Genomic DNA, 4,038 nt, shown 5'->3' on the forward strand with positions numbered 1-4,038 from the left:
AAACAGTAATTTTTCTTTTGCACTTTAAATTTATTATTTTGCCCTTACTTTTTGTACATCATGATTTAGTTAGATAAGGTTATTTTTGTCTTTTGACATTTCTTTAGATTGCGAAGCTACTAATTTGCCCTTCCTTAATCTAATGAATTTAAAAAGTTGTCTGAATATTTTTGTCTTTTATATTTAAATTACCATTTTGCTCTCTGAGTATGTAAAGAGTCAAACTTTTTGATAGAGATTTTTTGGTCTTTTTATGAAGGAAGCTTCAAAAGGAATGGGCGAGATTCAAAAGAAATGGGCAAGAAAGAAAATCAATTTTTTTCTTTTTTTTTCCAATTTCTACAAAGAAGTGTACAGAAGTCAAAAACAAAATCTACCTAAACTGATTTTGTATTCAGAGAAGGAATGGTGGAGAAATGAGTAAAAAAAAAAAAATCTACCTAAACCGATTTGGATTCAGAGAAGAAATGGAGGAGAAAAGGCGGAGCATTTTTTTTTTTTTTCTGATTTCTTGTCAACCTCTTCTATTGCTACAGAGAAAGAGTACAAGAGTAAAAAAAAATCTGACCAGAAATCCAAATGCAGGATACCTACCCCATCACCCAACTGGCTAGATTTTGCTCTCAAAAATATTGTGCATTCGGTTTTAAGAGAAACAAGACAAGTTGGGTTCTCTTTTCATGGTACAGATGGTCAACTTGCTCCCATCTTGTCTCGTTTCGGTCTTAAGAGAAACGAGACAAGATGGTCAACTTGCTCCCAAAAATATAATGGCACCGTGTAGTAGGTACCACTTTTGGTTTGTCTACAAGAAAAATTATGAGGAATTACTAAGAGGTTTCCTCTTTTCAACGAAAGATGCATATTAGTTGGCGTGTGAGAATTATTCAAAGTATATATATATAAACCTCTTAGTAATTCCTCTTAATTTTTCTTGTAGACAAACCAAAAGTGGTACCTACTACACGATACCATAATCAATTCATCAAGATTAATTTTATATACCACACCAACATCTAAGGGCGAATTCAGGTGCATTCTTGGAAGGCAATATCCACTTAATTACTAACATGACGCCGTCAATCCACTTGTGAAACGTACGTACTTGATTCCTCTTAAACTACAATTTCATTGCAAAATTCCCATTTTGTTAGCCGAGAGCATTAAAATAGACAGAATTTGTAGCATGTGCAAAAACTGCTTGCATTACTATCATTTGCAAAAACTTTCTCAAACTACCATTTTATAACACTTGACTTTCTCAAACTACTATTTCGTTGTGATTTTTGCATTCTTCTTCAGAATTGACAGTACTTTTGTGTTTTTCAAGTCTGAAATATGAACATGTAAGGGAGAAAGTCCAGTTGGTGCAAGACTACAAAATCTATCCATCCGGCCAACAGCATAGCCTACTAAGAAAAGAAATTAACATGCTCGGCCAATGGCCGATTGACTTGTGAAATCAAGTCAGGCGAAGAGAATATTGGTTAAGGGAACATAGTCATTTTCTAAGGTAGCTAGCCCTAGTTGACCATGATATGCCAATGTCTCTTTCTCTTTCTCTCGTCTACGTTCTTTCCTCTCAAACTTTCCTCCTTTTTTTTTTCTACGCTTTCTCAACTCTTCATTTTTTTTATAAAAAAAAAAAAAAAAACTTAAAGTTGATAGCTAGAAAACAATTAACAAAGACCATTGTAGACTTTCCTTTTATTGCTAGGCATGTCACAAATAACAAAGACCGGTGTAGACTTTCCTTTTATCGCTAGGCATGTCATCTACAGCTAATGTCTTCCTTTTTCCATTTCACTTCAATCTATATATATATATATATATATATATATATATATATAGAAGACCAACTGATGGGGCTTCTTATGTTTGAGAAGCTCTTTGTCTTTCTAAACCAATTTTCTTATATTCTTCGATATCATGGTTAACTGGCTTCACATCATGGTTATGCCACCTTAGAAAATGATTCTCTTCTTGCTGAACTAGTATCTTCTAGTTCTTTCTTACTAGTTCGTTTTAATCTTTCCTCTATATTCATCAGGGTAAGTTAAAGGCTTACTCCCAATCTGGCAATTAACTCCATGGCCTAAGTCGGAAACCTCCCGGAATTGTGGAGGAATAAGCCAGCATTCCGGTGGATACATGGCCTTATGAAAGAACTGAACACGGATATCACTTGTGTCCATCTAACAGGTGTTCATGTTATACCAGTGACTTTGCCGGAAATTGCCCGGGTGTTCTTGAAACAGTACGATTCAATATTCGCATCAAGACCTCTTACAATGGCGACCGGGTATTCTACTCGTGGATTCAAGACGATAGCTCTTGTACCATGGTCAGAACACTGGAAGATGAGAAAGGTGGTGGCTTCCAATGTAACTAACCCGACAACACTCCACTGGCTGCTCCATAAGAGGACGGAAGAAGCCGATAATCTTGTTCGGTTCATTCATAACCAGTCCGAGAAAAGCAGCCTTGTCGTGGACGTGAGGCTTGCTATACATCAATATTGTGGAAATGTAATGAGGAAGATGATATTCAACATTCAATACTTTGGAAAAGGAAGCAATGATGGTGGGCCTGGAGTTGAGGAAGTGGAATATGTTGAATCACTTTGGAGCTTACTCACTCATATTTATGCATTTGCTGTGTCGGATTACATCCCATGCTTAAGAGCGCTAGACTTAGATGGTCATGAGAAGATGGTGAGTGAGGCTATGAGAATTGTTAGCAGCTATGAAGAACCGATCATCGATGAGAGAGTAGAGATGTGGAGAGGTGGGAAGAAGAAGGAGGCTGAGGACTTGCTTAACGCTCTCATTTTGGCGAAGGATTCCAACGGGGAACCAGCTTTATCAGTAGAAGAGATCAAAGCTCAAATCACGGCAAGTTAAACTTGATTGGATCTGACCCACCCTATATTTGCATACTATCTTTTTTTTATTTTCATTAACTGATTTTCGATGCTACATTATTAATAATTGACACTCTTATAAACTTGAAAAGCATAAAGAATCCATCTGAAGTGGGCCCACTTACAATATTAAATTATGCCGCATCAGTTTTATGAGATATTTACGTGGTAAACATTTCATGCAGGATTTAATACTTGCATCGGTGGATAACCCTGCCAACTGATAGAATTCATAATGAAATAGAAATAGAAATAAATTGCGAAAATAAAATAAATGAGAGATAAAGATTTTAACGTGATTCGGTCAACGACCTACATCTACAGTTAAAGCCCAAAGGCTAGCTTACACTAGGGCTACTTTAGGTTCTTATTGAATAATTTGTTTACAATACAGAATGCTCTATTTATAGAGCTTACACATAAATGTAATCTTAATCAAATCCCCTAATTTAGGGTAATCAAATCATAATCAAATCTCTAACTTTAGGGTCATTCAAATATACTCTAACATCTTCCCTCAAACTCAAGGTGAAAGATCCTGAAACCTTGAGTTTAACTTTTCTTTTCTTTTTTTCCTTGAGATAGCAAAACAATACAAAAGAGGACCATCTATGGGCCAAAAAAGAGAGTCAACTTTAGGCTAAAATGAGAGCCAACTGTGGGCTAAAGTGAGCTTGAGTTTTAAACAATACCATAGAGTCGAGCAAAAATAGGTCAACTATGGGCCAATGGATGGGCAACTTGGCCTCTTTTGAATTTTTTTTTTTTTTTTTCTTCTACCGAGATTCTTTTTCCTTTTCCCTTTTTTTTTTTTCTCATGAAAACCCTGTTATAAATTACATTAAACTGTGATAAGGATTACGTAATCCCAAAACCAAGCAGAACCAGGTATAACAACTAAACCAAGATATCATATTCCTAAACCTAGAACAAGAATATATGCACACTCAAATAAGGGTAAACCAAACCCGTAACCAAACACACTTCTTCACAAAACAAACCTCCTGAAACATAATCTAGCTTGAGATGAAACGAATCGTGGCTCCGACGACTTTGGTGGCGGCGCCAGCAAGATGGGGTGGTTCGACAACGGTTGGTGCGTTCAAGACGATGGG

General features: G+C 36.2%; 1 pseudogene; it reads left to right on the forward strand.

The window, feature by feature from the left end:
• The window catches only part of LOC132178347 (phenylalanine N-monooxygenase-like), a 9,757-nt pseudogene that overhangs the window by 4,030 nt on the left and 1,689 nt on the right, over positions 1-4,038 (forward strand).

The sequence above is a fragment of the Corylus avellana genome, chromosome ca4, assembly GCF_901000735.1.
Source record: "Corylus avellana chromosome ca4, CavTom2PMs-1.0".
Lineage (NCBI taxonomy): Eukaryota > Viridiplantae > Streptophyta > Magnoliopsida > Fagales > Betulaceae > Corylus > Corylus avellana.